Source organism: Babylonia areolata, chromosome 28 (assembly GCF_041734735.1).
Source record: "Babylonia areolata isolate BAREFJ2019XMU chromosome 28, ASM4173473v1, whole genome shotgun sequence".
In the NCBI taxonomy this organism is placed as follows: domain Eukaryota; kingdom Metazoa; phylum Mollusca; class Gastropoda; order Neogastropoda; family Buccinidae; genus Babylonia; species Babylonia areolata.
Genome location: NC_134903.1, coordinates 22,359,078 through 22,384,085, shown reverse-complemented (window position 1 = coordinate 22,384,085; position 25,008 = coordinate 22,359,078).

Here is a 25,008-nt window from a genome sequence, read left to right as displayed (position 1 = left end):
ATAAATGACAGAGATGAAACAAAATTAATCATTTTTAGTGGCCAGTTTGAAAACTGTCATGGCAAATGCTGAAGTATTATCCATGTGGAATGCATTACACTACATCCAGACATTCCATCCAAGGTGGATGATTGCTTCTAACACGTAACGTTTAGGTGGTTTCACTTTTCTTAACTTTGCCTCCTGACTATCTCACAATCAGCACCAAAAGACCTAAGTTATGTATCAGCCCGCACCCGAAAGCCCTACCAGCAACCACACACCACAGTAAAGTGCAGAAGTTACAGGCATGTTGACAGCTTTACCCTTTCTGGGCAGTACTCAGAGCGGAGAGAATTCAGCATTACAACCAAGCTGAAGGTCTGCCTAGCAGTGGCACGTACCACCATTCTCTATGCCAGAGAGACCTGGACTGTCTATAGCAGGCACGTTAAACAGCTCAACTACTTCCACTTGAGCTGCATCCGCAGACTTCTCCACATACAATGGCAGGACAAAGTCCCAGACACAGAGGTCCTGGAACTGGCTAGCACCCACAGTGTCCCTGCCCTCCTACAGAAAGCCCACACCAGATCGGCTGGCCATGTCATCAGGATGTCTGACAGTCGACTGCCAAAACAGCTACTGTGTGGAGAGCTCAGCCAGGGCAAGCGCTCAGTTGGGGGGAGGGGGGGGGGTTAGAACAAAATAATATTACCGGGGAAGAACAAGGTGTGTTTAAAAGGAATTATTCTACTATTGATTATATGTTTACTTTATTAGCTTTTGTACAAAAACAATTTTGCTTTAATCGAAAGTTATATGTTGCATTTATAGACTTTGAGAAGGCCTTTGATTCTATAAACAGAAATTTTCTATGGTATATTCTCTTAAAAAATGGAATAAGTGGTAAGTTATATCGATGTATTAAAAGCATGTATAATAATGTTAAGGTAAGGATAAGATGTGGCTCTAAACTGACAGACTATATCAGTTGCACATATGGTGTAAAACAGGGCGACGTGTGCAGCCCTATACTATTTTTCACTCTTTATAAATGAACTTGCAAGAGAAGTTATAGAAAATGGTAAGCATGGGGCACGATTCACTTTTGATTATTTTGAGCTTTTTATTTTACTTTTGGCAGATGACGTTGATTTGCTTTCAGAAACAGTAATTGGTTTTGCAAACTCAGTTGAACAATTTACATAGAGCAGCTTGTTCTCTTGAATTAAAAGTAAACTTGAATAAAAGTAATATTATTGTGTTTCGAAAAGGTGGTTACTTAGCCACAAGAGAAAGATGGACATGTGATAATCTTGTGATGCCAGTAGTTAATGCTTATAAATATTTAGGTATATTGTTTTCAACAAAACTTAGTTTCACTTCAACCTGTATCGATTTGTCCATTAAGGTAAGAATGCAGTTTTATGTATTTTGCGACAATTACGTAATTTGAATAATGACAGTTTATCTTTGTTTCTCAAGTTGTTTGATTTACAGGTTCAACCCATTGTCCAGTATGGTGCAGAACTTTGGGGCCTTGATACTACAGCATGCCATATTGAAAAAGTATATTTATTTGCTTAAAAAAAAAAAAAAAAAGAATCTGGGGATTGAAATACGAACGCCCAATGATCTTGTTTATGGCGAAACCAATAGATATCCAATTTACACAAATTCTACGGTACGTTGTATTCGTTATTGGCTGAAGTTAACGAGAATGGATAATCACAGACTGCCACGTAAAGCCTATAGAATGTTACATGATTTAGATGAAAAAGGTAAAAGAAATTGGGCGTCAAATATTCGATGTAAATTATACTAATATGGTTTTGGATATGTATGGATGAATCAAGGTGTCCAGGAAATTAAACAGTTTCTCACTGAATTTAAAGAAAGATTGATTGTTTGCAGGTGGCAGGAATGGAACTCACATATGGAAGACAGCGACCAATTTAAAACTTAAGAACATTCTGTACTACTCATGAAGTGAAAACGTACTTGCAAATTAGCTTAGACAAACATTTAAAATTCATAATGGCAAGATTTAGATTAGGTATTTCAGAAATTGCTCAACATTATTATCGTTATAGAAAGCATACTGTGGTTTAGTTGAATTGCCCTCTGTGTTGAAGTGGTGTTGAAGATGAGTTACACTTTATTTTATGTGTTGTACTGCATCAAGTAAATTAAAAGAACTGTATATTCCACGAAAGTATTTTAAGTTTCCAAATCAGTTTCGGCTAAGTCTGTTGATGGCATCTAATAAAGAAAGCATTGTAAAGAATTTGTCCATTTACTTACATAAAGCATTTAAGTTAAGATCAATGATGATATCATAATTCCTTTGATGATTGTTTCGCCTGTGCACCTGATGTTTAATAATGTTGTATGCTGCACCCCTTCATGAAGGGCAATGGCCTGTATGAATAAATCATCCAAATCCGAATCCGAATCTGTCTGTCAAACATGCACACACTCTTACTCTCTCATATGCTAGTCAAGCTTTTTCTCTCTCTCTCTTGAGTATGCAAGCCTGCTTAAAATGATTGAAGCAACTAGATACAAACAACAACTTTGCACAATGTGAACCTAACATCATTTCTGACACATCTGAGTTCCACTTGTGTGAGGTTTCAGCCTTCAGACTGCAGTCGATTAATGCAAGACCAGTGTTGTGTTCGGCCCAGACGTCCGCTCCAGGGAAAATCGATTCCACTTCCCCCTCCCTCCTTCTACTACCGTTTCCGCTCCTGCCTCCCTTCACTCCTGTCCTCCTCCTCTACCTCCCCGCCCTTCACACACTTACCGCCCTTCACACACTTACCGCCCCAAAGCCAAGTGGATTGACAGTTCCTCATCTCTTTGCAGTGTGCTTGAAGCTGTGTCCGATGTTCTGTTGTGACCTGTGCTGTGTGTGACATCATGTGCTGACCTGTGCTGTCTGTGTGTGACAGATCCTGTGCTGTCTGTGTGTGACATCACGTGCTGTCTGTGCGTGACATCATGTGCTTACCTGTGCTGTCTGTGTGACATCCTGTGCTGTCCTGTGCTGTCTGTGTGTGACATCATGTGCTTACCTGTGCTGTCTGTGTGTGACAGATCCTGTGCTGTCTGTGTGTGACATCATGTGCTGTCTGTGTGTGACATCATGTGCTTACCTGTGCTGTCTGTGTGACATCCTGTGCTGTCCTGTGCCGTCTGTGTGTGACATCACGTGCTGTTTGTGTGTGACAACCTGTGCTGTCTGTGACAACCTGTGCTGTCCTGTGCTGTCCGTGTGTAACATCCTCTTGTTGGAGAAATGTAATCACAGTCTGTGCTCAAGGGTATGCGTTTTTAATCAGTCTGCATCCGCAACTAAGCGATTGTTGTCGTGATTTCAAGGCCTGACTAAGCGCGTTGGGTTACGCTGCTGGTCAGGCATCTGCTTGGCAGATGTGGTGTAGCGTATATGGTTTTGTCCGAACGCAGTGATGCCTCCTTGAGCTACTGAAACTGAAACTGTCGTGATTATGGGGCACTATCAGGTGGTGTCTTCCATATGGTCAGTCAGAACTGGCGCTTCTGAATCTATCACCGAATCGACTCAGCGACAGTGCAGGATCTGTTCTGGAGACGGCTCTATGTTGGTATAACACTAACAGCAAAAGTGGAGCAGTGGCCTGGTGATGAATATCCCAATTAGGAAGCCAGTATCCACGGATTCGATTCCCATACACGGACCAAGATTTATACTTCCCATCTGGGTGGTCTGGGTGCTAATCTTTTAGCCTCGTGTACAGCATGCACATAGCGCACTTAAAAGAACCCACGGCAACGAAAGGGTTGCCTATGGCACATATCTGCTGAAAAGCTCACATTGATACTGAAACAGATTCGCTAGCAGACAGGAAAAAGGGTGGTGCTACACTGTAGCGAAGCGCTCTCCTCGGGGACAGGTGCCCGAGTGTCACTCAGAGAAATCTATTGTGACAAAAAAGTAATACACTACATTCCAGTGCACACACAAGCACACAGTTCCGAAAGATAACACCAATGGTTGGCTGTCACCTTTTTTCGCATCCCAACACACATCCTTTGATACCATTGTCTCTCTCTTTCTCTTTTTCTTTCGGATTAATGATCTACTCTGTGCCTCCCCCAAGCCTGGTTTTCCCAGGGTTTGATGCCACATAACTGTACAGCAATCAGCCCGCCGCCTGACGCCTTCACGACTTCCCCTCTTCTGGCCCCGACCTGTTTGTGACGCCCAACAATGGACAGTGTCTCTCATCGTCTGATGATTAGACAAATGGCTGAAATATCGTCGTCCAGATGATCACTGTGAAGTGTGTGTGTGTGTGTGTGTGTGTGTGTGTGTGTGTGTGTGTGACAGAGAGACAGAGAGTGACAGAGACAGAGACAGGGAGACAGAGAGAGAGTGTGTGTGTGTGTGTGTGACAAGACAAAATTCTTTATTTTCTAGGATAATAGATAAGCACTGGCGCGCTTTTTTTTTTTTTTTTTTTTTGCACGTTAATGACCAGGAGAGAGAGACAGACAGACAGGGAGGGACGGAGAGAGAGAGACAGTCAGACAGACAGACAGGGAGGGAGGGACGGAGAGAGAGAGAGAAGGGGTTGAAAGAAAGAGAGGGGGGCCTAGGTATGAGTGTATGAAAAGGAATGGAGGGTGGTGTGGACGGGAGGGGAGTGGCGATCGAGGGGAGAAGGGTGACACATGGACACCGCTCATTACCCCATTACTGTAGGGAGATGTTATCACTCATTACCCCATTACTGTGACACAGGGAGATGTTATCACTCATTACCTCATTACTGTGACACAGGGAGATGTTATCACTCATTACCTCATTACTGTGACACAGGGAGATGTTATCACTCATTACCTCATTACTGTGACACAGGGAGATGTTATCACTCATTACCCCATCACTGTGACACAGGGAGATGTTATCACTCATCACCCCATTACTGTAGGGAGATGTTATCACTCATTACCCCATTACTGTGACACAGGGAGATGTTACCACTCATTACCCCATTACTGTAGGGAGATGTTATCACTCATTACCCCATTACTGTAGGGAGATGTTATCACTCATTACCCCATTACTGTAGGGAGATGCTATCACTCATTACCCCATTACCTCAATACCATTGTCATGGGGATATGTTATCACTGATTGCCTCATTACCATTGATACAGGGAGATGTTATCACTCATTACCTCATTACAATTGTCACTGGGAGATGTTTTCACTCATTACCTCATTACCACTGTCACAGGGAGATGATATCACTCATTACCTCATTACCCTTGTCACAGGAAGATGTTATCACTCATTACCTCATTACCATTGTCACAGGAAGATGTTATCACTCATTACCTCATTACCCTTGACACAGGGAGATGTTATCACTCATTACCTCATTACCCTTGTCACAGGAAGATGTTATCACTCATTACCTCATTACCATTGTCACAGGGAGATGTGATCACTCATTACCTCATTACCACTGACACAGGGAGATGATATCACTCATTACCTCATTACCACTGACACAGGGAGATATTATCATGTATTTCCTTATTACTAGTATCACAGGGCGATGTTATCACTCATTACCATTGTCACAGGGAGATGTGATCACTCATTACCTCATTAACACTGACACAGGGAGATGATATCACTCATTACCTCATTACCATTGTCACAGGAAGATGTTATCACTCATTACCTCATTACCCTTGTCACAGGAAGATGTTTTCACTCATTACCTCATTACCAGTGTCACAGGGAGATGTTTTCACTCATTACCTCATTACCATTGTCACTGGGAGATGTGATCACTCATTACCTCATTACAATTGTCACAGGGAGATAATATCACTCATTACCTCATTACCACTGTCACAGGGAGATGTTTTCACTCATTACCTCATTACCATTGTCACTGGGAGATGTGATCACTCATTACCTCATTACAATTGTCACAGGGAGATAATATCACTCATTACCTCATTACCATTGTCATAGGGAGATGTTTTCACTCATTACATCATTACCATTGTCACTGGGAGATGTGATCACTCATTACCTCATTACAATTGTCACAGGGAGATGATATCACTCATTACCTCATTACAATTGTCACAGGAAGATGTCATCACTCATTACCTCATTACCATTGTCACAGGGAGATATTATCATGTATTTCCTCATTACTAGTATCACAGGGCGATGTTATCACTCATTACCTCATTACCATTGTCACAGGGAGATGTGATCACTCATTACCTCATTAACACTGACACAGGGAGATGATATCACTCATTACCTCATTACCATTGTCACAGGAAGATGTTATCACTCATTACCTCATTACTATTGTCACAGGGAGATGTTATCACTCATTACCTCATTACCATTGTCACAGGAAGATGTTATCACTCATTACCTCATTACCATCGACACAGGGAGATGTGATCACCAGGATGGACTGTCGCCATGAAACAGAGCACAGTGCGTTTGTCGTAAAGGTGGGGCAACGAGGAAATAACCCACTAAAGACAAAACACAAAGTCACAGATAGAGAGAAAGAGGGATGTGTGTGTGTACGTGAGAGAGAGAGAGAGAGAGAGGGGGGGGAGAGAGGGAGACAGACAGACGGACAGACAGACAGACAGACAGATAGATAGACACACGTAGACAGAGGCCGACAGACAGACGTACGGACAGAGACGGAGAACTGAATGTCGATGTGATGTTTCTGAGGTGTCGCCCCACGACAAAGTTGTTGCCAGAGGAAACGCCGGCAGTGATGACTCACGTCCACGGCACTGAAGGCCACGCCCACGAGGGACACAGTTCTGAAGGAAAAGCTGCATAACCAGGCCACAGTTCGTGGGCAGGAATAAACACACTCCAAACCCTGTTGTGACTTTAACGGCGTTACCAATTCAGTGAGAACCCGAAAGGATCAGTGTGTGAGAGCTGTCAGCCCGGTTTTAACGACGTTCACAACCTTCCCCTGCCAACCACAGTTACCATCTGAAAGCTTACGATACGAGGTCAGAGTCACCTGGCAACAGAAACAGCATAACTGTTTCGGTCAAACCTGCACGCTATCTTGTCAATTGCCCATGATAAAATATGAACACACACACAGATACACCCAGACACCCAGACACACACACACACACACACACACACACACACACACACACACACACACACACACACACACACACACACACACACACACACACACACACACACACGGTGACCGCACCCACTCTCCCCCTGTCCCCTTCTGCACACTCCAGGCTTGGCCTGAAAGACTCTGGGGACTGACTGTCACGGATAGAAATAGTAGAAAGTTCCAGGCCATAGCTGCCGAGAAGGAAAAGGCTTGATGCCATGTTGTTTCCGTGTGAATGGAGGAAGCCGAAAGAGCCTGGTGTCAGCAGAGGATCGAAGGGTCCTGGAAGGAATGTGTGCATGGAAAGGTTCAGATAACTGCTATGGAGCAGAGCCTGTGATCAATTTGAAGCAGAGACAGGAGCACTTGTAATTAAATTCTTAGTTCAGTTGGAAGCCAGTGCAGTTTCTTTAGTAGAGGAGTGCGATGTTGATTTCTAGAAGACTTATAAATAAGCCAAGCTGTAGAGTTCTTAAAGCGCTAAAGAGGTTGGATGACAGTTTGAGGAAAGCCCAAAACAAAGTTGCAGTCGTCCAGACGAGGAAGGGTGCAAGAACACACTGGGGTATTCGTTGCTTAATCTGTAAGAAGTAAACGAATTGAAAAGATAGCTTAAGCTTGAAACAAGATACTTGGCATGTTTTTGCGACATGCTGTTTCAGGGAAAAACCGCTTAAGTCACGGAAACAGTCAGAGAACTCGATCTGGCAATCAGCCAATGGGGGTGAAGCAGGAACAGGGACTGAAACGGAAGTGGATTTAGATTTTTTAAAGGAACGAATGGCTCCAGTTTCATCACAGTTTAACTTCAGTTAAAAACGAAATATAAGCACCAAGCTTAATTCAGTCCTATGCCTGCTCTCGTTAAGCTTTTGTTTCTTTTCCATTTTCATATAATTCTTCTTCTTCTTCGTATCATGTGGAAGATAAATGGCTGCACTGGACTACGATCATTTCTGCCCGAGGGAAAGCAGCCTGAAATTTACACAGAGAAATATATTGTGACAACACCACACCACACCACACCATACCACACCACACCACAACACGCTACACTACACCACACCACAACACGCTACACTACACTACACTACACTACACTAATGTGCAGTGCAGTGCCGTGTTGTATAATGCAATGTGATGCGATTCCTTGCAATGCAATACAATGCATAACAAAACAATCTCATGTCAATTCACACAAAGCAATCTTTCTACAAGCATTTTAGTGCTGGGCTGTACTGTGTCTGTCCAGTGCTTCCCGCTTCGTGGTCTGTCTCTGACGTTGTCTCTGGCAAACTTCCTTCGAAACTACAATGCCCACGCCATAATTATAAGTATAGTTTGTCAGCGTTTGCTTTTGGATGTCCGAAAACAACGGTCAGTGGTGCACTGCGTTTTTTTTTCACTGCTGAACGTGACTCACGTGCAGCACGCGCTTTACCACAAGTGTAATTGCCGTAGTAATTTTATTTTGTCGTACACGCTGAAAGCCCATCACTTCGCTATTTGACGAATGTGGTTAAAACAAAGCGGGGAGGTAGTGATTCTGTCAGGAAAAAAACCCCTTCTTAAACAGCTGATAGACATATGGAAATATGAAGAAAAGAAAATGAAAATTCAGATGACTAAATACATAAATAATTCTTTAGAAAGGACATCAGATACTTGGACGATAAGGCAGAGGATGCAAGGGAAAACATAGGCGATATATAGTGATAAAATACATGTCACGGAGCCAAGGAAAAGATAATCATTGCAATCACACTTCTCCCCCATCCTCTCTCTCTCTCTCTCTCTCTCTCTATATATATATATATATATATATTTCTCTGTCTGTCTGTGTGTCTGCCTGTCTGTCCGTCTGTGTGTCCCTGTGTCTGTTTATGTGCCTGTCTGTGTTTTTGTCTCTGATGAAGATGATTTGACCAGTTCCTCTTCCGCCGCATGACATGAGTTATCCCACAAAAAGTAACAACCAAACAAACCAAAAACAAACAAACAAACAAACAAGAAACGGGGAAGTGGGAGGTAGTTCCAAGGGAAAGGGCAGAACGGGGGAGGGGGGGGGGGTTCTTTGGTGCCTGTGTTTGGGGGGGTGGGGGGGTTGCTGGGGGGGGGGGAGGGGGGATTGGACCCCCCCTCCTCCCCTCTTCAGACAGGCTTTTCTGTGCGTTTGTTTCTCTCTGCTTGCACAACTTTGCTAAAATTCCGTTTTTAGCGAGGACGACAGACCGGCTCTCTGTTGACGACACAGCCATTCAGGACAGTTCAGCATTGATCTCCCAGTATGGGGCGACTTTTTACTGTGTTGTTTGAACATTCTTGTCCTGCTTTTTTGATGGAAGGGTGAGACAAACAGACAGACAGACACTTTACCTCTCATTTGCAAAATGCAGCAATTGTGGTGACAGTTGACATGGAGCCAGAGAGAGAGAGATGGGGGTGGGAACTTTGATACTTTGATGTCATTAGCTGTAAGGTGACAGGGGTGAAGGCGTCAATATATTTTTTTCCAGAACAAACGATGTACCGAAGAAACAAATACAATGGGAAAATACTGAAACAAAAGAAAAAGAAAAATCTTATAGATAAAAAGTGGTAGCACCTGCCAGTCCACCTAACACGTTATAAGATCAATCATTAGTCAGTGAAATAAATATCAACATGTGTCTACGAAAAAGGAGATTAAGTCTACGCGGCTCTTAGCTGTGAGTAAGTATTTCATTCCTTTATAGTCATAGCTTCTGAAATAACCAAGCCATTAAAACCCCTTGACAACCTCGGGACGTTGTACTTATGTCCATAGTGACGTCACTGATGACGTCATCAAAAGAAGAAAAAAATATTCTGGAAGGCTAAAAATTCACACATCGATTTAGACTTGTATAACTTCAAACTATTTTCTCAGATTTCGGCTGATTGTTCTGGATATCGATTTATGACTTGAAACATCACTTTCTATTGTTCTTTCCCTGGCAGTGAAGGGATCTTAAGTTTATCGACTCAATCAATCTATTTCACATAAATTACACATCTATTTCTCAAATCATTATACGATTTACAACCGTCCATAAAGCGAATTTCATCAGTTACATAAAGGGCATGGAGAATTTTAGGACTTGCCAGACCTAGACATAAACTATTGTTGACATTAAAACAAAGAGTTCTCAACCGTTGACTGCACAGCCTTCCTGTCTGATGTAACGCGCGGCGAGTCTTTCTGTGTGAAGAACTGTACCGAGAAGCGAGCGGCACAATGTCCAGTTTGTGTTCAATGTCTCCAGGGGTGGTACAGCCAGAACTGAACAGACAGCTGCAGCCACTGCAGTCTCCACACTTTTCATTCAGTTTATGGTTCATAGATTTGGGGCACAGTTTCCAGATGATGTTATTCAGGCTGTCTTTGGGTTTTTGTGTATACCCATCCAGACACTTTTCCAGCAGCAGTAATACTAACTAGATTTTGATCAAAAATCGATTTTTTCGTTTCTCAATACCAATGGTGTTTTCTGATAGGAAAATGCATCTAGTTTCAAGTGCAGTTTGAATCAAGTCGCTAAGCTGCATAGTTTTTGTGTTGTGGGCATTCAATGCACATGGGGGTATGCCCCTGAGTCAGCCAAATTGGCAGCTGTTGATTTAAAAAAAAAAAAAAAAAATCAGCTTTGGGTATGCCAACAAAAGCGTCGTCTGATACAGTTAAACAATAACCCATCCCGTCGTGTTTGGGCTAAGAACGATAATTCCGATTCATTGCAAATGGCTGCGCCCACCAGAATATGTGAGACTTGTGAAGATCAATTCTTGGCCGAGGCCAAGTTATTCTATGTATGTGACGGTGATTATTTACTGGAAAATTTCTCTTGAGAGAGGGTGAGGCACAACCCTATAATATTTTGAACACAAATATGGCCTTATTATACTTAAGTTTTAATTTCATCGGCAGTATATCAAGTTCTATGTAGGCCTAATCATAAACAGATAAAGAGGTAGTCTTTAGAATAACTAATTTTAGATCACGCCTGTGAAGATTTAGGAGTGGTTTAAGGTTATCATCACTTGCTGAATCCCAACAGTCAAGGTATAGTTTATATATAATTCAATGTCGGCATGGAAAAAAAAATTCGGGTATGCAAATGTAAGGGACACACACACACACACACACACACACACACACACACACACACACACACACACACACACACACACACAGAGAGAGAGAGAGAGAGAGAGAGAGAGAGAGAGAGATAAACCCACACAAACACACGCTCGTCAGAAATAAACTGAAATGAATACCAACACAACGAATTTACTGAATACAAAATTGATACACCCCACTCAAAAACGATGTCTCTAAAGGCTAATTCACCTGGGAATCCAACTAAATATCGCTGTCTTTACCACTCTCCGCTCCTTGATAACTTGTCTCCCTTGTCTGCCCACAATTCCGAGTCCCAGTGATATTGCCTCCCGCCTTCCGCTTCCGTTCCGCCTGTCTCCCTCTTTTGTGGCGGAGGATTTCCATTCCCAAGTGGACGCCTTTCGCCCCGCCAACGTTCGATTATGGCGTGCGCACAAATAATTCCCATTGCTACCACGCTTGTGTGTGTTTCTTCACGTACTGAAATTGGGTTCCGGGAGTTTCTAGATGATGTTCGTCTCCAGCGGGCACACATTCAGCGAATTTATCAGCTCAGGTTTGAGGCTTCATGTCAGATTAATTTGTAGTTGGTGTCGACTGGCTTATAGTCCTCGGCAGTATATAGAATGCTAACGAAAATAACAGATTCTTGAATTTTCGCCATACCCTATCTCTCTCTCTTGTCTGTTATTATCTTCGTTGTGACCTTGAGTGTCAGTGAAGATCCTTTAGGAAGTTATTAAATTTTCAGTGCTGAGTACAGTCTTTGCATGTCACTTAATTCACTGTCAGCAAAACACCGAGACACCAGCACAAAGCAAGCCATTCAATCCCGTGGCTTTTATCAACAGGAAATACCAATCGTTCAAAAATGTTTTGAATTTCTGTATAAGTGTATGTCACTTAAAGGCCATTTTGAGCACGTGCAAGGCAATTCATGACGGAAAACACGCACGAAACATTCCTCATGACCTTCACCTCGCGTGCTGCAGTGTCTGACCACATGTTGTTTGAAGTAGGTATACGCTGCATGAGCCACGCACGTTTCACAAACCGTGTGAAGCTAAAGCGAAAAAAGGACCCCATTCACAGACACTGTCCACAATGCTACTCTGTATCTGTCTGTCTGTATTTCTCTGTTTCTGTGTCTGTTTCTCTCTCACATTGTCTCTCTGTCTCTGTCTCTCTCTCTCTTTGCCCCTTATTATCTTTTCAAGTTTGAAATAAAAATCATTGTTCAGTAATATGGCCAGTCCTCTCGACCTGTTATTCGATAAAAATACACATTTACAGCCCCATTCAGTTCTCGTCTGTTGCTCTGTTTCTTAGTGAAGTGAGTGGCCTGTAAGATATACACTGAACAGTTTTTCTGTCTTAAATGTTGAAACACATCTCTTCTTTTTTTTGGAAGTTACCTAGACCTTGGCAGTTGAGAGATGATATTATAAAGCTACTCATTACCAGTTTGCTTGTCTTGTATAATGCTAATGCTCCCTATTTTCATTGCGCATTTTTCAAACATGCCGTGTTTATCCTTGTCATGACGTAAAGTATAAAAGTTTGACAATAAGAAATATTATCAAAAATAAAAAGTAAAATGTAAGAAACTTGAAAGAATAAGAAAAAATACATATTGAAAGTGATAAAATATTCTTCTGTGGATGGGTTTCGCTGGGCATTTAGCACATGAAAACAAAGTACTGTCATGGATACCCCCAAAACAAATTTAAAAAAAAAGTAAAGATAATGCAAAATCACTATCGTCATCCGTGAATTAGTACATTACATACATCCATTCACCGATACAGTGTTACATATATGTAAACATATGGAAATCATAGACCACCTGATCTGAAGTAAACCCATGTCACTTTCTCCTGAATACTACGTGTGAAAAAAAAGCGGGACGACGCAGCAATAAAGCTTCCATTTATTCTTTCACATGTCTACAAGTATACCAAAAACACAACACCGAAAAATAAAACCAGAAAGGAAATGTGGTCTTCGCATCTATTTCCGACCAAGGGCCGCAACCCTCCTCAACCCTCCTCACCCCCAATACCCCCCTGCCCCCCGCCGCTCCACCCGCCCTCCGGCCTCCTCCCTCGCAGAAGACAGGAGGTAGAAAACAAAGCAATGCCTGTGTGTGAAAAATGTGTGCTCATACCTTGTTACAAACCCCCACCCCCACCCCCCCACCCCACAAAAACAACAACAAAACCCAAAAAACAACAAACGTGCACTTCGTGACCAGATGAAAACCCATGAGCTGATTTCGTAACACCAACCTGTCCTCCATGTAGTCGTCCATCTAAACATGATGTCCTTGGCTTCAAAATTGTGTACATTTCTGTATGTTTGTAGATTGGTATGTTCCTCTAGATTAACGCTATTACAAACCTGCAGAGGGTTGCATATTCGTCATGCACCTGCACCCGCTGGTTTTACTCCATGTACGTGTAATTTTTTTTTAAATCATGAAAGTGACAACAGCCAGCCAACCAGCAATGTATAAGGAGCGATGCGTCATAGTATCAATAACACGTGAGTATCTACATCATCAAGACACAAGAAAAAAGACATCATTTAGTGGTGTAGGATATTTGATTGAAACCAGCAACAAGCAACATTTCATTCTTGACGGGTTCCAGAACACTTCCAACAGTTCATCCCACGCAAACAATTGGCTTCATGACAAAATTTTAAAGAAAAAAACCAACCCCCCCCCCAAAAAAAAAACAACAACAACAAACAAACAAACAAACAAACCAGAAACAAGAGAGAGAAAAGAAATATATATCCATATTTACATAAAACAACTGAACGCAATACCAGCTGTAGGTTTCAATATTCATGTATGGAATACTCACAATGCACGTATCATGTCCGACATTTTTGTTGTGGCCGCCTCTGCCATGCCAGAATGCAAAGTCTTTGGCAGAAATATTCATTTACAAAATTAACAGCATCATAGATACCTTCACTGCTATTGCTGCTGCTGCTGCTTCTGCTGCTTCTACTACTCCTACTACTGCTGCTGCTGCTGCTTCTGCAACTTCTGCTGCTGCTACAACCCATACTGCTACTATTGATATGCCGGATTTCCAACAGCGTTGACACTTAGTTATAAAGACTAACGCGGCACAGTCACCAGAACTACCGGCGTGTCCTCAATCATTGAGCATCAACACCAAGACCAGACAGCTGTGAATGTTTATATCGTATACTAAGGATTACCTCATTCTCTGAAGATTCGGGCAAGGAACAGGACCATCATTAATGTTTGTGTATTTGTCTGTTCCATCTTTACGTCAGGCTCCAAAGTTTTACTCATTAACACAGACACAAACACAGAAACACACACACACACACACACACACACACACACACACACACACACACACACACACACACACACACACACACACATGAGGGAGAGGTGAGAAGGGGTGTTGAAATAACCCCAAGAAAATTATATCAAACACGAGGAAAGAAAGGGGTGAGAAAATTTTACATGAGTTAAGCCTTTGCCATGCAACTGTCATCAATGTGGGAAAAAAATGAAACATGAAGAGATTCGAACAGGCTAAACGAGGATGTCGCAAAACCAACAGATCCACATCTTAACCCCTCAAGATTCCAAGTAGAATAGACAGTAAAATAAACTAGGGTAATACAAAAAAGAAGATAAAACAAGATGAGATGAGATAATAGATTGAAATGAAATTAGATAAAATGGAAAATGCCAAAAAATCATGTTCAGGCAAACAGGCACAGAGATGTGGACAGGTTTTTTAGAGAAAGAAAAGACTCGCAGACATCAATGGGCAAACAGACAGAACGCATTGTGTATTTTGTCTGTACAGTCAACTCCGTAAAAGTTCATCCCTTGACGCTTCCATAAGGTAATGGCTGCAGTAATCGCCCCTGCCAGCCACTCTCTGGCCAGGGAGATAAGGAAAATGACCCAGTTGGGAACATGGCCGTCAGCAAACACAGAAAGGGAGTGAACTGCGAACCTCACGTGTATCTGTCTTCCTCGTTCTTCGTGTTTCTAGAAACATGGGATACTTCAGACTGACACCAAGACGTTGAGAGACAGAGACAGAGAGAGAGAGAGAGAGAGAGAGAGAGAGAGACAGAGAGAGAGACAGAGACAGAGAGAGGGCGGGTGGGTGTGGGAGGTCGGGGAGGGGAGACTTAGTGGAGATCGGGATTCTCAAGGATAAATGAAAAATAGATATGGGACGAAAGAGGGGGATTAGAAAATAGGGAGTTGGAGAAAAAATAATAACAGAAAGGCAAGGATTACAAATGGAGAAACAGAAGATTTAGAAGAAAAGAAAGGATTAGATTAGGATGGGTAGAAAAATAGAAAGAAGGGGAGCAGAAGGAACGAGAAGACCGAATAAAAGAAAGGAGAAACACGGGACAAGTAATATCAGATATGAAGGCGAACATAAAATGGACGATGAGAATGAATGAAGGGTGTAAAGATGAGAAGAGGATTAAGGTGAGCAGGAGAGAGCTGGAAAAAGAGGTCGGACTACGACCACCACCACCACCATCACCACCACCACGAAGAAGAAGAAGAAGAAAAAGAAGCGCAAGCAGAAGAAGTAGGAGGACGGGAAAGAAGAGGAGAGGAAAGAAGAGGAGAGGAAAGAAGAGGAGAGGAAAGAAGAAGCAGACGAAGAAGAAGAAGAAAGAGGACGACGAGGAGGAAGAGGTCGAAGAAGAGAACGAAAGAAAGAGGAGGTGGAAAATGGAGAAGGAAGAGGAGGGGGAAAGAAAAAGAAGAAAAGAAAGAAAGACGAAAAAGAGGAGGAAGAAGGAGAAGGGGGAGGAGGGGGGGAAAAGAAGCAGATGGAGAGGAAGGGAGAGGATGAGGAGGAAAAGGAAGAATGGAGAGGAGGGGGGAAGAAGAAGCAGACGAATAAGAAGGAAGAGGAGGAGGAGGAAGAGGAGGAGGAAGAAGAAGGAGGAGGAGGGGGAGCGGGGTGGGGGGGGGTGGGGGGTTGGGGAGTGGAGGAAGAGGAGGAAGTAGAGGAGAAAGAGTAGGCGAAGGATTTCTATCACGATGAAGACGAGGAGCGGTGGTGCGCAGTTTGTGTGCCGTTCAGCGGGCAGAGTGACACAGCGAGTCCTTAATGAGGCACATGATGATCTTTCTGTCCTGTCCACGGCTGCAGGATTGTCAGATGGCTGACCAGCATTATCGCCTAGATCCTGTGCATCGTACTCGAGAAAAAGACCCACAACTGTGGAGTGCTGCTGTTTTAATTCGTAGGAAACAATGCCATTCACATTGACGGGGTACATATCTACATCTACTGTGTAAGACTAGGAAGCGAAAGAATCTGAGCGCGTTGGTTCGAATCACAGCTCAGCCGCCGATATTTTCTCCCCCTCCACTAGACCTTGAGTGGTGGTCTGGACGCTAGTCATTCGTATGAGACGATAAACCGAGGTCCCGTGTGCAGCATGCACTTAGCGCACGTAAAAGAACCCACGGCAACAAAAGGGTTGTTGCTGGCAAAATTCTGTAGAAAAACCCACTTCGATAGGAAAAACAAACAAAACTGCACACAGGAAAAAAAAAAGGGGGGGGGGGGGGGGGGGGGGGGGCGCTGTAGTATAGCGACGCGCTCTCCCTGGGGAAAGCAGCCCAAATTTCACACAGATAAATCTGTTGTGAAAAAAAGAAATACAAATACAAACATCAGGTACATCACATAAAACTGCGAAGTCAGCCACATATTCATCAAAGATTTGTTGTTTGTTGGACTCCCATATGCAGTAAGGTATTCAGTGTTTGATGGACAGATCAGCTACACGTCAACAGGATGGACATCTACCGGAAGAAAATAGAATGTGAACGTGCCGTAGAGACTGAACAAGTGTATATATCTTCCAAATCAACATGCAGAAATTTTGAATGGATATACACTTGGATAAAATACTGTCAAAAGTCAAAAGGTGTCATAATTGTATATGGACATAGACTTTGATATTGGCTTTGTGACAAACACGTCAACTGAAAAATATGTCATAACTAGCAGGTGGCACCATGACACACAGGTAAACAGATAAATGGGTCATTAGTAGCAAGTGGCACTGCATTGTAACAGGTAAACAGCCGATTATCTCGAACGTTTCTGTGTCATATCTACGTTGGTGAATTTAAAATCAGTCTCCAAACTTAGTATTAATGTTTGTGCGCATGCATTTGGGTGTGTATATATCTCTTGGATTAGTCTTGAGACATAAGCACGAACAACACGAAAACAACGATCGAAAAGACGAACACCAAACAGGGATCATCATCCGAACAGTCGCAACATCCAAACCCGTTCTTGTTGCCCCGGTTATCGTTCTGTCCTACCAAACCACAGCCAGTAAGATATATATATATATATATATATATATATATATATATATATATATATATATATATATATAACGGCTCAGAAAAAAAAAGAAAAAAAGACATTGGGCCCAAGCAACTGGCTCTTTCCGAACTTTCATGAGATATATGGGAAAACTTTAGATTGGGGCCGTGGGGGTAGACAGAGCGAGAGAGAGAGGGGGGGGGGAGGAAGAGAGAAATAGAGAGATGGAGAGACGGAGGGGAGAGAGAGAGGGACAGAGAGGGAGGAAGAGAGAGAGACCGAGAGAGAAAGAGAGAGACAGAGAGACATAGAGACAGAGAGAGAAAGAAAGGGGGGATAGAGGAGAGAGAGAGAGGCAGAGGTGGTGGGGGAGGGTGTGTTTTCACCTAGACCAGAAGCGGAGAGAGGTAGGGAAAATGTGAGAAGTTGGAAGAGGGTGTAGAGGGGAGGCTCGTCCGAAAACCGAAGATGTTGTTATATAAACACAGACAGACAGACAAATAGACGTGCAGGCATACAGACAGAGACACAAGGGGTTGTGATCGTTCGTTCTTTTGTTTAACTTCTATCCACAATTGTGATTTTGGACGAAAATCCACCACCTTCCCCATCCCACCCATGCTTTAAATGATCACAACTAAAGTGTGTGTGTGTGTGTGTGTGTGTGCGTTTGTGTGTGTGTGCGTGTGTGTGTGTGTGTGTGTGTGCGTGTGTGTGTGTGTGTGTGTGTGCGTGTGTGTGTGTGTGTGTGTGTGTGTGTGCGTGTGTGTGTGTGTGTGTGTGTGCGTGCGTGTGTGTGTGTGTGTGTGTGTGTGTGTGTGTGTGTGTGTGTGTGTGTGTGTGCATTGTTAGGTGGACATTTAACACTCTTGCCACATTCGACACTATCACGTCATGAATTTACCATCCTTAGACGTAAAACAACGCTCTGTTCTATTTTTAGCCACAGCCGCCATTAATCACTGTCGCTGTCCCATTCACAGCCCAACATGGCCGACAGATCCAAATCGAGGCAATAACATGTACCGGAAACCATTCATCACGTGACGGGACAGCTGGCTGTGTTGCTGGCAGTTTGTGCGCAACTGTGGCTTCCCACTTCCATACAGTTAAAGAACGCGTGTACAGTAGTCCTGTTTTACATTGTTTCCAACCCGTCACTGAAGATTTTGTGAAGAAAGTGTGTCTGAGCGCTTGTCCGAAATCCTGTGAGCTTTACCCTGTCCCGTCTTCTTTGTTGGTAGAATGTATTGATGTTCTACTGCAACACATTACTCATGTCATCAATTCTTCCTTACTGTCTGGTTGTTTCCCTGAAAGTTTCAAATCTGCTGTTGTACGTCTACTCATCAAGAAACCATCTTTGGATCATAAATGTTTGAAGAATTATCGACCTGTCTCAAATCTGTCATTTCCATCAAAACTGCTAGAAAAGATCATATTGTCTCAGCTCTTAGCTCATCTAGAACAAAATAGTTTACTTAATTCTCACCAGTCAGCTTATAGACGTGGTCATAGTTCCGAAACGGCCCTTCTTAGAATAGTGAATGATTTGCTTTCTGGATTTGATGAGGGTACGATATCTGTTCTCGCTCTCTCAGACTTGTCAGCAGCTTTTGACACTATCGACCACTCTATCCTCTTGAACAGACTTAAAACTTCCTTTGGTGTTCGTGACACTGCACTAGCGTGGATCACGTCTTACCTGTCAGATCGTACACAGAAAGTATGTGTAAATTGTAGATACTCTAGAGTATCTGCCTTAAAATAAGGTGTCCCACAGGGGTCCGCTGTATGCGGCTCCTGTGTCGGATGTCGTCAGACATTATGCGATGTCGCATGAGAGCTTTGCTGATGACACTCAACTTTATCAGTCGGCTTCCATAGCTGAATTTGATGCACTGGTGACTCAAACACAGGAGTGCATTGCTGGCCTAAAGGATTGGATGACTCTCAATAAGCTGCAACTAAATGATGATAAGACTGAATTTATGATAGCCTGTCCAAAGAGGTTTCGTCAACATCCTTCCTTTCCTGACCGTTCTGATCAATAGCACACCTGTTTCACTTTCTCCTTCTGTTCGCAGTCTTGGTGTAATCCTAGACCAGTCTCTTTCCTTCGAACTGCACATTTCGAATATTTGTAAAGTTGCCTATTTGGAACTGCGTAGAATCAGTTCTATCCGCCACTATCCCTTAGCCGATGCAACCAAGACACTTGTATGCTCTCTTGTTCTCTCAAGATTGGATTACTGCAACTCTCTTTTGGCCGGCCTTCCCAAATATATGACAGACAGACTCCAACGAATTCAGAATAACGCTGCCAGACTCATTTGCAGAGCTTCTAAATTTGACCATGTTTCTCCTCTCCTTCAGTCTCTCCACTGGTTGCCTGTTTCTGATCGAAAGGACTATAAGCTATCCACTCTGACCTTTTCTGCAGTCAACGGATCTGGCCTCAAGTATCTTTCTGAACTCCTCCATATCTATACCCTGTCTGGCCAGCTCCGTTCTTCCTCTGATACTCGACTCCTCAGGATACCTTATGTCAGAAGTAAGACCTATGGACACATCGTTTTCTTTTCAATCGCCAAAGACGTGGAACAAGCTCCCTGATAACATCCGTCATTCTGATTCCCTCGCATCTTTTAAATCTCGTAACCAATGAAGGAATCTGTTTATTGATGGATGCAAGAGCGGAGTTCTTATAATGTGTTGGAAGGCTTGTTGGTTACTAATCTTTTTTCTTCAAGGAAAGAATTTTCTTTATGTTTTGTTTCAATATTTGCTTTCACCATATTCATTCGTTTACTCTAATGTTATGTTATGAAATAACCGCATTCATCAAAGTCATAAGGATCTCGTGGCCAATGACATCAAAATGTCAGTGCCTGTGTGTGTGTGTGTGTGTGTGTGTGTGTGTGTGTGTGTGTGTGTGTGTGTGTGTGTGTGTGTGTGTGTGTGTGTGTGTGCGTGTGTGTGTGCGCGCGCGCGCGCTACTCTGTCTCTCTCCTTGGGTTATTGGCCTAACAATGAATAAATGATTTGCAATTTCTCTGGGTTTTTTTTTTCTTTGTGTGTGTGTGTGTGTGTGTGTGTGTGTGTGTGTGTGTGTGTGTGTGTGTGTGTGTGTGTGTGTTTCTGTGTCACGATAAACATTGTATGACATTTTCCATATGCATATATCACAAAAATATTATATCATTTGATACTTTATACACTTATCACAAAGGTAAGAAAATAAAACTGTTAAGGCGTACACACTGACCAGAATTTTGGTGCCACATTTCCAGCCATACCCAAGTCGCCACGCATTCGACACGACAACACATGCAATACATTTCTGTCACTTATCACAACTCAAGCGCACCCTTCACCCTTCTATTTTTCGGTAAATTGGCCGTTTCGTTTCTCCTAATTGGATCCACCGCTCCTTTCCTGATGCACAGCAACAACATGCATGAGCAGAGACGTGGAGAATGGCCACGTGATTTTGTGCACGTGCAGACGCTTACGCGCAGAAGCGGAAGAGAGGGCAATACTTGGCGGGAAAGAATTATGGCCCGCTGATTGGATAAGGGGAAAATAAGCGGGAGCAGAGAGAATATCCGGTTCCTGTGGGCGTGGATGAGGTGAGGCTGAACTGATGATGTGCAAGGACAGGGATGGGAAGCGTGAGGGGAAGGGGGAGTGGGTGGGCTACAGGCAGACTGTGGGAAGGGGGAGTGGTTGGACTACAAGCGGACTGTGGGAAGGGGTGTGGTTGGACTACAAGCGGACTGTGGGAAGGGGTGTGGTTGGACTACAAGCGGACTGTGGGAAGGGGTGTGGTTGGACTACAAGCGGACTGTGGGAAGGGGGAGTGGGTGGGCTACAAGCGGACTGTGGGAAGGGGGAGTGATTGGGCTACAAGCGGACTGTGGGAAGGGGAGTGGGTGGGCTACAAGCAGACTGTGGGAAGGGAGAGTGGTTGGGCTACAAGCAGACTGTGGGAAGGGGGAGTGATTGGGCTACAAGCGGACTGTGGGAAGGGGAGTGGGTGGGCTACAGGCAGACTGTGGGAAGGGGGAGTGGGTGGGCTACAGGCAGACTGTGGGAAGGGGGTGTGGGTGGGCTACAAGCAGACTGTGGGAAGGGGGAGTGGGTGGGCTACAAGCAGACTGTGGGAAGGGGGAGTGGGTGGGCTACAAGCAGACTGTGAGAAGGGGAGTGGGTGGGCTGCAGGCAGACTGTGGGAAGGGGGTGTGGGTGGGCTACAAGCAGACTGTGGGAAGGGGGAGTGGGTGGGCTACAAGCAGACTGTGGGAAGGGGGAGTGGGTGGGCTACAAGCAGACTGTGGGAAGGGGGAGTGGGTGGGCTACAGGCAGACTGTGGGAAGGGGGTGTGGGTGGGCTACAAGCAGACTGTGGGAAGGGGGAGTGGGTGGGCTACAAGCAGACTGTGGGAAGGGGGAGTGGGTGGGCTACAAGCAGACTGTGGGAAGGGGGAGTGGGTGGGCTACAAGCAGACTGTGGGAAGGGGGAGTGGGTGGGCTACAGGCAGACTGTGGGAAGGGGGTGTGGGTGGGCTACAAGCAGACTGTGGGAAGGGGGAGTGGGTGGGCTACAAGCAGACTGTGGGAAGGGGGAGTGGGTGGGCTACAAGCAGACTGTGAGAAGGGGAGTGGGTGGGCTACAGGCAGACTGTGGGAAGGGGGAGTGGGTGGGCTACAAGCGGACTGTGGGAGGAAGAAGAAAGATAGAGGGGAAGAGTTGTAAAGCGGAATAGGAGACCAAACAAGAGGGAAAATATTGATTATAATAAGATTTTATACTTATATGACGGACGCAAACTCCCCATAGATGGGTTCTAAGCGCCTCACATGAAACAGTACATATATATTAGTGCATTAAACAACACAAGAGCACATGAAGACATAGAAGTGCAAAACAAGATCAGTATCCACTATACAATACAACAAACTGCAGATATATGAATAACCGCAGGGAAAAGGCACAACACACACACACACACACACACACACACACACACACACACACACACACACACACACACACACACACACACACACACACACACACACACACACACACACACACACACACACACTTCAAAAAGCATCTTTCAATCAGGCAAGCCCACACCGGAACTTCCCGTCACACCACCCCTGCCTTGCCGCTCACATGAGATAATAGCAGCAGTTGTCGTCCCTCCGAAGCCACTCTCTGGCCAGGGAGATAAGGAAAATGACCCAGTTGGGAACATGGCCGTCAGCAAACACAGAAAGGGAGTGAACTGCGAACCTCACGTGTATCTGTCTTCCTCGTTCTTCGTGTTTCTAGAAACATGGGATACTTCAGACTGACACCAAGAGGTTGAGAGACAGAGACAGACAGAGAGAGAGAGAGAGAGAGAGAGAGAGAGAGAGACAGAAAGCGGGAGAGAGAGAGAGAGAGTTATGGAGGGCGTGACCATAGAGACATGAAAAGGAAGAATGTGAGGAAAGGTAGAAGAGAGAAGAGGAGGAAGGAAGGGACAATGGATTAAAACAGTAGAAAGATGGAAACTGGAACAGGAAGAGGAGGACTAAAGGAAAAAGATGAAGACGAAATCAAGGACTAGCGACAGAGTGGTAACAGATGTTACCATATTGATTGTCTGTATAGAGAACTACCACATTTAACCTTCAGTATTTTCCTCAGTCAAGTGAACCCCTCCAGCCCGCCCCCAAAATCATTAGCACCAAAGAAGCGCAAACGAGCCTTTCGTTTTCACCTCCGCTTAAGTCAGAGTACTACGAAAGCACGGAACTGAACAATCTTCAATTGACCCAATATCCTTAAAAAAAAAAAAAAAACCATAAAAAAACAACGCAATGGAGTTTGTGTGTGTGTGTGTTGGGGTGGGGGCGGGGATGAGGGATTTGGGGGTTGGGTGGGGTTGTGGGGGGAGGTGGTGGTGGTGGTGGTGGTGAGGGGGTAATGTTAAGGTCAAATGTTAAGGGTGGCATGTTCCTTGCGGCAGTAAGGGCAAAAACGTCATACACAGTGTTCAGGGCTCGGCACTGGATGGCGTCATATCCGGTGTTCAGGGCTTGGCACTGGATGACGTCATACTCAGTGTTCAGGGCTCAGTACTGGAAGGCGTCATTTCCGGTACTCAGGGCTCGGCACTGGATGACGTCATACCCAGTGTTCAGGGCTCGGCACTGGATGACGTCATACCCAGTGTTCAGGGCTTGGCACTGGATGACGTCATACCCAGTGTTCAGGGCTCAGTACTGCAAGGCGTCATACCCAGTGTTCAGGGCTTGGCACTGGATGACGTCATACCCAGTGTTCAGGGCTCGGCACTAGATGACGTCATACCCAGTGTTCAGGGCTCGGCTCTAGATGACGTCATACCCAGTGTTCAGGGCTCGGCACTAGATGACGTCATACCCAGTGTTCAGGGCTCGGCACTAGATGACGTCATACCCAGTGTTCAGGACTCGGCACTAGATGACGTCATACCCAGTGTTCAGGGCTCGGCACTAGATGACGTCATACCCAGTGTTCAGGGCTCGGCACTAGATGACGTCACACCCAGTGTTCAGGGCTCGGCACTAGATGACGTCATACCCAGTGTTCAGGGCTCGGCACTAGATGACGTCACACCCAGTGTTCAGGGCCCTGCACTGCAAGGCCGGAACCGATCATCCCCGTCCACCGTTTTTACCTTCCTCAACGGAAGCCAGGTACTCATTCACACCCGGTGGAGTAAAAAATGGAGTGCCACAGACAACACAGCATGTCGGGTCTCCAACCCTCATCATGTGTGCTGGTCAACACCGGATCCAATTCCAACGTCTGACCGGCGCCGCTGTGCGCTTAAAACCAGCACTTTGGCAACAGCGCCCTGAATGGTGCACTACTAAAACAGTCTGCACCAGAAACAACATGTTTATGCTTGACACCCATCAGCTCACTCTTTACCCATCAGCATGAATGCAAGTCGTTATCCATCATTTCAGCCAGTTAGGACCTCGCTATATCATTGCCGCACATTAACGTCGGCACACCGTTTCCTGTGATGTGCGTGATGAGGCTGCGCGGGGGGCGAAACTACACTGGGGTTAGCAACTGTGATCGCTGAAATTCTCGGGGTAGGGGCTGTGTGTGTGTGTGTGTGTGTGTGTGTGTGTGTGTGTGTGTGTGTGTGCTTGCGCGTGTGCTTACGTGTGGGAGAGTGACAGAAACAGACAGAGACAGAGAAAATGACAAAGAGTCAGAGAGACAGATCAGA